This window comes from Coregonus lavaretus (assembly GCF_964263955.1).
Source record: "Coregonus lavaretus genome assembly, chromosome: 2".
Classification (NCBI taxonomy): Eukaryota; Metazoa; Chordata; class Actinopteri; order Salmoniformes; family Salmonidae; genus Coregonus; species Coregonus lavaretus.
The window spans coordinates 17853027-17864015 of NC_139989.1; the positions used below are offsets into that span (position 1 = coordinate 17853027).

Here is a 10989-nt window from a genome sequence, read left to right on the forward strand (position 1 = left end):
CTGTAGGTTTGTAATTTTTTCTCTCAAATATGAACACATTTTTTCTTATATTTGGTTTTTGCCAAAGTATTTAAATAAATAACTGTGGTAATCACACTGACAACACATATTTTTGTTTGCAAACTTTCATAACTGTCCTTTCAGTTGCCTTTATAAAGGGAGAGGAATGTTCTTTCAGTCTTCATTCCACTTTAGGTCATGATCCACCATGTTGTTAGGACTTTCCTCTTTACCTCTAGTTTTGGTTGTTCATTTTGGGAGCTCTTCCAGAGAATCAGACAGAGGGTCCATGGGCGCGGTCGGGCCAAGGTCCAGGTCCAGGTCACCGGGCTGTTTCAACCGCTTTATTGTGTTTTTCAACGCTTGCCTCTTGTTGCAGAACCAGACGCGGACCACCTCACGGTCATAGTTCAGTTTCTCGGCTATCTCGGCCATTTCCTGTCCAGAGGGGTGCGTGTTCTTCTCAAAATGGCTGTTGAGGATCTCCAGAGCTTGTGGGGTGAAAGAGGTCCTCCGCTTGCGTTTTTTGGAGGGCTCGCTGCCGATAAACTCGGTCAGGTTCTGCATGCCGGACCGGTGGCGGGCCTCGGCCTCGGCCATCCAGCGTTCCAGAACCGGCTTAATCTTCTGGGCGCTTTTTGGGGTGATGTCCAACTTCTCAAACCTGGCAGGATATAAAAGGCCAGGGTTCAGTTTGCCTGTCAGACTGCTACCTATAGGGTTCTCTTGGGCTTCCTGTGGTAGGAAAAAGTGGCTTCTCAGGATGGTGTGTCTGGGGAGAATTGAGAGAGAAGAATCTTACTTAGGTGCCCTGCTGGGCCAAGGGATAACCTGCCTGCCTCAGTGAACTGGAAGGGCCTCCTATCCCAAGCAGCTGCCACTGGGACAGAGACACCCACCAGCCTTGGTTACATCCATGACAGTTTGTAGCCAAAGTTAAAGCAGTTGGAAGTGAACGTTACATGTGGTGCCATTTTGTTTTCGCTTTGTTTACTTGTCTTGTGTTTGGTTGGCTGTGGCTGTAATTCTCTGTCCCAGATAAGCAGCGTTGGGGTGAAGAGACCCTTCCAATGGCTAAAAAAATACTTCAGATGGACCAAAAAAAACGTCCCGAGCACCTGACTATCTTTATCAAACACTGAGCTTTAGCTATGGAGACTACACTAGTATGCATGGATATACAATACCATCGACCTATCATATCATCAATCAACAAAAGGTAAGAAGGGGTTAACCAAACAATGCACTGAACATTTTTCCCATACCTTCCCTTCAAGTGATAAAAATCAAGGTTTTTAATTCATATGGTCAAACAGGCAGCAGTGCATGCACTTAAATACAGAATTGTCATTTATTTACAAAAGCAGTTTGAATTATTTATCAAAATACAAATTAAATACATTTTTCTCCCTCCTCAAGCACTCATTTTATATTTAATAAGAATACATTTCCACCCTTCAGTTTTGAATATACTTGCAAGTTTATGAATGCATGAAGCATAAGTAAATATTCTAATTTAGTGTATTGTGTACTTTAGCTCAAAACTATAGTTCCAATTTTTTGAAAGAGTTCCTGAGTCATGAACAGTAGCTAAATTATGGCTTGTTGAATCAGTATGATCTCAACAAATAGTGGGTATATACTACTGTACTATTAGAACACTTTAAGGGGTATCTGTACTGTAGCTCAGTGTATTTTGACCCTGTCAGCTGCAGTGTTCTGTGAGACAAGCACAGAGATGGCGTTTGGCTTGGACGTGCTGAAGGATGATGGACCTGGGCTAAAGTCGCTGTGTTTCTCACATGCTGTATAGTAATGGAATCAGTGTCAGAGTGTGGTTTAAGCTGCCTGCCCTCTAATGAGAGTCCAGACATCTGTCTAGGTGTTCGGGGGCGAGCGGCAGAGAGAAAAAGTGATACCCCTTTAAAACAACAGCGGAACATGTCTAGGCCTCTTCTATGACCTTGACCTATTATGGATGCCTTTAATAGAATCTTCCTGGAAGGCAGGTGAGGAGATGGCTCAGAGCTGGGAGAAAGGACCCCTCTCACAGGACCAAAATGAAAGACAGTTCTTAGTGGAGAGTCGGCTTGTTATACAGAACGGCAGGGAATAATACCCTGTGTGTTTTTCCGCTTTTCCCATCTCTGTTTTTACGATTGTTGGTGCATTTCTGCTTGTCGACGGGCAGTATTATTTATAAGCCCCTCTTAAACAGTGGAAAAGGACGGTTCCATCCTGCAAGGAATACATTAGCCAGTAAATATAAGGAGTGGGTAGAAACAGGACATTTCATGGATCAACAGGGACCAAATGCACTCAAATGAGTCGAGAGCTGCTCGGCTGGCTCCTCAGCGAGGAGGCACTTCTACTAGTTCAGAACCACCAGTGGGAAATGAATACATATATCTACCTCTTTTACCCCCCTTCCTCTCTCTCTCTCTCTCTCTCTCTCGCTCTCTCTCTTGCTCTCTCTCTCTCTCTCTCTCTCTCTCTCTCTCTCTCTCTCTCTCTCTCTCTCTCTCTCTCTCTCTCTCTCTCTCTCTCTCTCTCTCTCTCTCTCTCAACAGTCTGAAGTACCTTTTTCAGGACATGCATAAACATCTGCTAAGTGCCTATGCTTACAGTGCTGTTTGTGTTTAACCCTTTAACAATATCGTGAGGCCATGTGTAAGAATGGGTATTTGACTAAGTGGAAGGTCCATTACTTACAGAATACAGGGGACAGAGGGGACAGATATGATGTATTCAATCAGTATCCCACCTTTCAGTAATGAATTCAACATGCCAGGTACAGGTGGAGAAAGAAGCGGATGTGATTAAATATAAATATGGAGGATGTGAAGGCACGTTTCTGCTTAATTTGATGTGTAAATTCTAGTGTGAATTAATGTTGTAAATGCATGCAGCTTAAACATGGCAACATAATTCCCCTTCAGGAATTACACCAGCAATGAGTAGTTAAGACAACATTGTGCACTGATGCATTCTGAGCAGTATTCACATTAACAGCACTGTGAATCTTTGGACATGTAGTTGCATTGATGTGGAGGTGGATTTAAACTTCATGCATATTTTTCTGCAATGAAATGTGTCATCCATTTGTGAAAGCATGCCATCAATCATAATTTGCAACGTTGTCTAAAAAGCATTTATGGAATATAATTATTTTAGTTTAACACTACATGACAGATTGTATTTGCTGCTTGTACAAAGCACTCTATGATAAGACAATATTCAAACCCATTGGTCTGATGATGTCCTTATGAGATGTTTGTGCCCCTGTGATAAGCTAATAAAGCTTTTTAACAAAGTGAGCAATGGAATCCGACAAGATGGAACCCTCTGTCACTGTCTGTTCCAGTGATATAGGACAACAACATGCCCCTGAGCTAGCATGCAGTCCCCTCGTCTCCTCCAACTTCCATGTCTCTGTTGATGTTAACTAAACTAAAGCATGTGAAGACTATCTACTTAAAACATCAGAAGATGCCTGTCATGTCCAATGTCATACCAACAAAATACGATGGTCTTACCGACATAGATAAACCCACATGGACACATTACCTGTTTATTTTTTTGAAGCTAATGGCTTTTAATGTACGTTCTAAATGTCTGAATTATGCATGCTTGTAAATATTTCATGTGTGATTTTTAAGACTTTAAACATTACTTTGAAAGGGCTGTTGCTCATAACAACCCTGCTCTCCCAGTTTCAGATTATATCGGCCGTTTGATGTTGATGTGATGAAAATTTTAAAAGCGCATGGTAGCAGTGTGCCACATAAGCAGGACAAGTCATCAGCAGAGCACATGCATTTCAGAAGATCAGTACAAATTAATACAGGAATAAGAAGGGGCACATTGATGATAACTGCTGACAGTGAAGCATGCTACTACAGTAAAGCACAATACTATGGGTGGGTAGAGTACAATGAAAAGGTAACATGACATTAGCCATAGTAAGGTCACTGCCAAATGTCGGAACTTAATTAGATGTGATTATGATATTAAAACTATTGATTTCACAAATTTGGTGAGAAAAATCAAATACAAATAAAACAGAAATAATTGTACTTTTAGATCATGTGAAACTTAAGAATGAAGGAGTTTGAATGCTGTGATGTAATATAACCTGCCCTATGTCACTTTGCCTGATTAGAGATAAGTGTACTTCTAAGGGGTCTAGTTCATTGGTGCTGAAGTTAAGGAAGGAAAGGCATAAAAAGGATGAGACATTACCTGGTAACACTAAATGTCTGATTATCTAATGAATAGATAATGCAGCGTTTAAACGCATGTCCTTACGGGACTGTAGAACACGACAATCTTATTAACAGACCAGTTCTTGTCAGGTTCTCTTAAGCCCAATGTAGAGTGAACAGCAATATGCCTTAGTAATTATTAAATGCATTAAGTGCTTCGTGTAATACTCTAGGTAATGTATTTTGCATAAGTAACAGAGCACTGTCGTGTAAGAGAAGAGAAAAAACAGAGGAGGATGAAGAATTGACATGAGACCTTGATTTGACTGGATGGTCTTCAATTATGTATTCATTTTAATATCTTAATGATGTCTGCTTAAATATGAGATGAAATATGGATGTGAGTCGTCATGGACACCAAAAGATTATGTGCAGTCTCAAAGACAGCACTCCTGAGCACCTTCGTCTCCTGTAGCGACTACTAAACTGACAGGAGAGTGCAGCAAGAGGATCAGTTGATCTACAGAGAAATGACTGTATATCATTCAGATATAAAATGGTTTCAGATGTTCTACATGATGTTCTGCATATTTATTTTAATAAAACTGGTAAGATATTGTATACTTTTGCCCTTTTAATACCACAATGAGTAAGTCTACTTAACTTCTGCACAGCAGTCAAGAAAAACCCTTTTATCACTTGATGGGAAGGATAGGAATATTCCAGAAGACACCATAATTCACAGATCTATGCTCAGAAATACCATGCTTTGATGTGAATCATTTGGCACCCCAAGTCTTCCTTACCTGCAGATGGCAGACTGACTATAGGCTGGGCCCTCGGCCGCGCTGAGCGCCTGACCCACCTGAGTCTGGGTCAGGCCCAGGGACAAGCGGCGGATTTTGAACGCTTTGGCGAACTCCCGAATCTCCTCCAGATTGACCCCATCCACCTCACTGGCAGCCGTCTGGGGGTCTACAATACAACATAAATAGAAAGGGTAAAAAAACAAGAAGGACCAAGGCACTCTTCATATGGTTAAAATGCCTTTATTGTGATGGCATGTTCAATAGAACAAAATCTCAGAAACTCTTAGTCGGGGAGTACAGATGGAGGGGGGAGGGGGGGATAGCTCACTAACCTGAATAGCACCGTTAAACTCTTAAGGATCTGACCTTTTATTTCAATTTTTGCCTAAAAATGACATACCCAAATCTAACTGCCTGTAGCTCAGGACCTGAAGCAAGGATATATTATTGATACCATTTGAAAGGAAACACTTTGAAGTTTGTGAAAATGTGAAATTAATGTAGGAGAATATAACACATTAGATCTGGTAAAAGATAATACAAACAAAAAAACATGCGTTTTCTATTTTTTGTTTTGTTCCATCATCTTTGAAATGCAAGAGAAAGGCCACAATGCAATATTGCAGTTTAGGCGCAATTTTGATTTTGGTCACTAGATGACAGCAGTGTGTGTGCAAAGTTTCAGATTGATCCAGTGGAGCATTGCAATACTGGACTATTTTGTATCAAGTCTGCCCAAATGTGCCGAATTGGTCAATTGATACATTTTCAAGTACATAACTATAGAGAACAAAAATGATATGGTATCACAAAATGTAATTTTACACACTCCCAAGAATATCATACAAGATGGATCATTAGCTTATACACTAACTTTCACACATCTAGAAGGCCGGGCGGGGTGGGTATGGAGCCAGAGACAGCAGGGGTTCAAACTGTAGAACCCAATTCCTACATTTGAATATAAAAATGGATTTTATCAAACAAAACTATGCTACATTTTATCTTTGGGACCCTTAGGATGACAAATCAGAGCAAGATTACTGAATGTAAGTACATTATTTACCTTCAGAGGTGAATGTATCAAACCAGTTGCCGTGATAATTTTTTGTTGTTGTTGTGCACTCTCCTCAAACAATAGCATGGTATTTTGTCACTGTAATAGCTACTGTAAATTGGACAGTGCAGTTCGATTAACAAGAATGTAAGCTTTCTGCCCATATAAGACATGTCTATGTCCTGGAAAGTTTGCTGTTACTCACAACAGTCATGCTAATCACATTAGCGCACGTTAGCTCAACCGTCCCGTATACGGGACACTGATCCTGTAGAGGTTAAACACCCTGAATACAAGGAATATAGCTAATACAGTGCCTTGCAAAAGTATTCATCCCCTTGGCGTTTTTCCTATTTTGTTGCAATACAACCTGTAATTTAAATTAATTTTTATTTGGATTTCATGTAATGGACATACACAAAATAGTCCAAATTGTTGAAGTGAAATAAAAACAGTAACTTGTTAAAAAAAATAAAAAAAATATGAAAAGTGGTGTGTGCATATGTATTCACCCCCTTTGCTATGAAGCCCTTAAATAAGATCTGGTGCAACCAATTACCTTCAGAAGTCACATAATTAGTTAAATAAAGTCCACCTGTGTGCAATCTAAGTGTCACATGATCTGTCACATGATCTCAGTATATATACACCTGTTCTGAAAGGCCCCAGAGTCTGCAACACCACTAAGCAAGGGGCACCACCAAGAAAACGGCACCATGAAGACCAAGGAGCACTCCAAACAGGTCAGGGACAAAGTTGTGGAGAAGTACAGATCAGGGTTGGGTTATAAAAAAATATCAGAAACTTTGAACATCCCACGGAGCACCATTAAATCCATTATAAAAAAATGGAAAGAATATGGCACCACAACAAACCTGCCAAGAGAGGGCCGCCCACCAAAACTCACAGACCAGGCAAGGAGGGCATTAATCAGAGAGGCAACAAAGAGACCAAAGATAACTCTGAAGGAGCTGCAAAGCTCCACAGCGGAGATTGGAGTATCTGTCTATACGTCCACTTTAAGCCGTACAAGCCACAGAGCTGGGCTTTATGGAAGAGTGGCCAGAAAAAAGCCATTGCTTAAAGAAAAAAATAAGCAAACACGTTTGGTGTTCACCAAAAGGCATGTGGGAGACTCCCCAATCATATGGAAGAAGGTACTGTGGTCAGATGAGACAAAAATTGAGCTTTTTGGCCATCAAGGAAAACGCTATGTCTGGCGCAAACCCAACACCTCTCATCACCCCGAGAACACCATCCCCACAGTGAAGCATGGTGGTGGCAGCATCATGCTGTGGGGATGTTTTTCATCGGCAGGGACTGGGAAACTGGTCAGAATTGAAGGTAATGATGGATGGCTCTAAATATAAGGAAATTCTTGAGGGAAACCAGTTTCAGTCTTCCAGAGATTTGAGACTGGGACGGAGGTTCACCTTCCAGCAGGACAATGACCCTAAGCATACTGCTAAAGCAACACTCGAATGGTTTAAGGGGAAACATTTAAATGCCTTGGAATGGCCTAGTCAAAGCCCAGACCTCAATCCAATTGAGAATATGTGGCTAGATGTGCCAAGTTTATAGAGACATACCTACACAGGTCCCCTGTAGCTCAGTTGGTAGAGCATGGCGCTTGCAATGCCAGGGTTGTGGGTTCGTTTCCCACGGGGGGCCAGTATGAGAAATGTATGCACTCACTAAACTGTAAATCGCTCTGGATTAGAGCATCTGCTAAATGACTAAAATGTAAATGCCCCAAGAGACTTGCAGCTGTAATTGCTGCAAAAGGTGTCTCTCCAATGTTTTGACTTTTGGGGGGAGGGAATAGTTATGCACGCGCAAGCTTTCTGTTTTTTTCATCTTATTTCTTGTTTGTTTCACAAGAAAAAATATTTTGCATCTTCAAAGTGGTAGGCATGTTGTGTAAATCAAATGATACAAAATCCATTTTAATTCCAGGTTGTAAGGCAACAAAATATGAAAAATGCCAAGAGGGGTGAATGCTTTTGCAAGCCACTGTACACATACATTCCAGTATAATGTGACAGTGCTGGTCTCTGTTGATAAACAACAGGAGTAGCTTTAGAAATATATTATGAATTGTACCCTCAGTTAGCAGTGATTCTAATTCTGGTGCTTCTATGCCCTCTAGTTGATAATAGCAGTCTCTGTACAATATGTACTGTAATGGTATCGAGAGTGAAAGGCTGGCTTTGCGTTTAACACTAAATTGAAAACGTTTCTCATTTAATCTTCAATGAAAAAAACTGATGGACACATAATAGACTCAACAGCATAGAGACATGTCCATTCAATAGGTTAATCCAATGTGGGGCCATTGCCATTCTCGGGCATTCGTCCTGTTTCATTATTTTTTAAATTTTAGTCATTTAGCAGACGCTCTTATCCAGAGCGACTTACAGTTAGTGAGTGCATACATTATATATTTTTCATACTGGCCCACCGTGGGAATCGAACCCGCAACCCTGGCGTTTCAAACGCCATGCTCTACCAACTGAGCTACATCCCTGCCGGCCATTCCCTCTCCTACCCTGGACGAATTGTGCGCCACCCCATGGATCTCCCGGTCGCGGCCGGCTACGACAGAGCCTGGATTCGAACCAGGATCTCTAGTGGCACAGCTAGCACTGCGATGCAGTGCCTTAGACCACTGCGCCACTCGGGAGGTTATGAACAATAAGCAGTCTGAAAGCCAACTGTTTTATAGCCCAATCTCCCTGCTTTTATAATGAAAGAGAAGACTGTGGAATGTTTATTAGAGGATCATTCCCATTCATGTGTCCCTCCTTTGGGGAAGTCAGTTGACACCTCCACAGAAAGACTGTGCTGCTGTATGTGCAGCACTACTCAATTGTTCAAAGATCACATCCAACTCTTCTCTAAAGAATCAATTTTATTGTATAAATGTTGTTTGTAAATTGCTGCTTTTCAGACCCGCATTTAAGTGACCTTGGGGACCTTTTTCCCCCCCTTAGCATTTTGAAGAATTTCATAGCTAATAAAAAGTGATTTCACATTGTACATCAATGTCAGGTGCCCTGGCATCCTGCTTACTAAAGCAAAGTTTGTGCCGGTGAATTATTCATCTTGGTCATTATCAATGAATTATTAAAGGAATCCTCCAAGCGTATTTAAGGAGAAATCTATCAGGCTGCCATCTTGCCGTGAGGCCTCATAAGAGACACAGAGATTCTGAGCTTCTACAGCGGCAGAGCTCTAGACGTGTGAACATTTGGAGACATAGGACCAGGCAGTCACAAATGGCACCCTATTCCCAATGTAGTGCACTACTTTGACCAGGACCTCATCTGGGTTCATCTGGTCTAATGTAGGGCACTATATAAGGAATAAGCTGCCATTTGGGATGCAGACCCTGTATATCTTAACAGGATGGGAGGATGGGCACTAGCTGCATCATCAGTCCTCATCAGTTCCACCTTGATGAGCATCTGATTATCCCCAATGGAGAGTCAATGAAGTGTGTTTCTATAGGAAATGATTCGTCTTTTCTGCAAGTGGTGCCCACACTGTCTGTCCACTGTGCTCCATCACTGGTCTCCTTCCTATATGACTGTCTTCAAGGCTTTACAAATAATACATATTCCATATAATACGTTGGATTTAATTTACATTGGGTTTGAAATCCCTATGTACCCTATGTAGGTATTTGTGATCTAAAAAGACATTGACTGTTTGAAAAATCCCATCCACTCATTTAAATTAAAAAATTTCAGTCACACTTTATTTGGATAGTCCGGATTTTTCATCTGTAGATGCTCTATAGATGGTCATACTATCAACAAACTATCTGTTGATAAGCAACTGCTTGCTAAGGTTACGGTTAGGGTTAGGTTTAGAATAAGGGTAAGGGTTAAGGTTAGGGCAACGGTTAAGTTTAGGGTTAGGATAAGGGTTAAGGTTAGGGTTAGAGCTAGGGTTAGTAGATAGTTAGGTTAAATGTTACTGATATTCTGTAGATAGTCTGTAGAGCAGGGTTAGTAGATAGTTAGGTTAAATGTTACTGATAATCTGTAGATAGTCTGTAGAGCGTCTACAGATGGACTATCCAAATAAAGTGTTACCCTAGGACCTTGCAAATACAATGAGCTGGACCACAGCAGTATATTGGCGAGAGGAATGTAGAATGCAAACTGTATTATGTATGATTTGACACAGAAATAATGCTCCATTGCTCATGTCCACGGAAGGAATATTCAACGACGGGCTATGCGTTCTTGAACGACGTGGAAGGTGTGTTCCACGACGCGCTAGTGGAGAACCCCGAGTTGATTGTCCCTTTTATACCATGGCTATAATTTAACACATCTGCCACTAGAAATATGTTCATTTGACAGTGGAAATGTGTTCAACATCCACTGAAGTAGCTAGCAAGTTTACTAGATAGCTACAGTAGTTGCTTTGGTAACCAAACAAACTGACTTGCTAGTTTAGTTAACCAAACCATGTCCTAGCTTGCTATTATGAAAATTGAATTTAACAATGACAATTATGTTTTCAATTCGACTGTTACTTTCAAAAGCAGCTGAAACATAGAACATGTAAAAATTAACTATAGCCATCGAATTTTACTGTGCTGATATACCATGCGTTATAGGGAAATAATTCACGCTCTAGAATGCCCTACAAGCCAATCAGAAACAAATGTTATCAACAATGCCATTGTATAATTAAGCAATAAGGCCAAAGGAGGTGTGGTATATGGCCAATATACCACGGCTAGGGGCTGTTCTTAGGCATGACGCAACACTGTGGTATATTAGCCGTGGTATATTGGCCATATATAACAAACCCCAGAGGAGCCTTATTGCTATTATAAACTGGTTACCAACGTATTTAGAGCAGTAAAACTAAATGTTTTGTCAAACCCGTGGTATACGGT

The 10989-nt window shown here is 40.9% G+C and overlaps 1 pseudogene across 1 annotated transcript in view; it reads right to left on the minus strand.

The window, feature by feature from the left end:
• Positions 1-249: 249 nt before the first annotated feature.
• The window catches only part of LOC311100280 (POU domain, class 6, transcription factor 2-like), a 100866-nt pseudogene continuing 90126 nt past the window's right edge, over positions 250-10989 (minus strand). The window contains exons 7-8 of the transcript in view: positions 5012-5180; positions 250-772 (exon numbers count right to left, since the gene is read on the minus strand). The product of the transcript in view is annotated as a POU domain, class 6, transcription factor 2-like (transcript). The remainder of the gene's footprint in view (positions 773-5011; positions 5181-10989) is intronic.